This window comes from Myotis myotis, unplaced genomic scaffold, assembly GCF_014108235.1.
Source record: "Myotis myotis isolate mMyoMyo1 unplaced genomic scaffold, mMyoMyo1.p scaffold_m19_p_14, whole genome shotgun sequence".
Taxonomy (NCBI): domain Eukaryota; kingdom Metazoa; phylum Chordata; class Mammalia; order Chiroptera; family Vespertilionidae; genus Myotis; species Myotis myotis.
Genome location: NW_023416318.1, coordinates 23,944,432 through 23,945,552, shown reverse-complemented (window position 1 = coordinate 23,945,552; position 1,121 = coordinate 23,944,432).

Here is a 1,121-nt window from a genome sequence, read left to right as displayed (position 1 = left end):
TTTGTTTTGTTTTGTGTGTGTGTGTGTGTGTGTGTGTGTGTGTGTGTGTGTTTGGCCATAAATTGACAAATATTGGCAATTTTATGTGATTCGACCTAACCTAATGTCTTAAAAGTATAACAGAAGATATGCAGGATATCAATAATGGAGGAGCTACTGGGCATTGTGCTGCTTCTCATTGAATATTCAGTGTGTGATATGAAGATTTATCTTGTAAATATCACTGGTTATGGCCTTGTAAAGTCAGAGATACATCATCTACAGTTTGGCTTAGAAGATAGAGCAAATGAAGGAAGAACAGATTTTTTTTTAATGAAAAGATCAAAAAGGATAATTAATATTTTATAATCTTAATTAACTTTTTCACTGCACATTGATTTTTAATGTTATCTGGGGTGTAAGGTATGATTATTGCTTTCATAGTCAAATCAGATAACCTGGCTGGTCACAAACTTAAATGTTAAAAGGTAATGTGAACATGTCTTGTTTGGCTTGAGAAATTAGTCATTAAGTTCTTCAATTAGCTCTGTGCTCATTCAGGAGAAATTATATAAGTGAGCCAGGTTATAAACTTTTAGGATATGAAGCAAGTTATTAAGCATGTTGGGTTGGAGCCCACTGGTGAAAGATGCATGAATTGTTGGATTTGGGGGGGGGGGGACATGGAATAAACCAAGTTTCCCAGTGCATTAAGAAACATTATAGTATTTACCAGATCACCTGGTATAGTAGGCTGGTCAGTGCTTCTGTGCGAGTAGACACCTGGTCCTTGAAGCCAGCCAGAATTGCTTCTGCAGATTCACCTACTGACCCAGTAGAGCTGAGCCATGTACACCAAACAGAGTTAGAGGGAATAATTGCCGAGAACCATTCAACCTTTAATCATGACTCACTTCCCCTTTGGCCTCATCTTTCCATCTTAAGTCACTTCACTCCAAGACTCTGAACACTTACCCCTGATCTCTGAGATGTCAGTTCTTTCTCTTTTTTTTTTAACCTGCCTTGTTCCAGTGACTCTCCCTGTTTCAGCTAAAAACTCCCTGCTTCATTTCCTATTCTGGTGGTTTAGCTAATCTCTAGCTAGTTCAGCGTCTGACCTTCTCTGGGTTAAAGTAGGATTC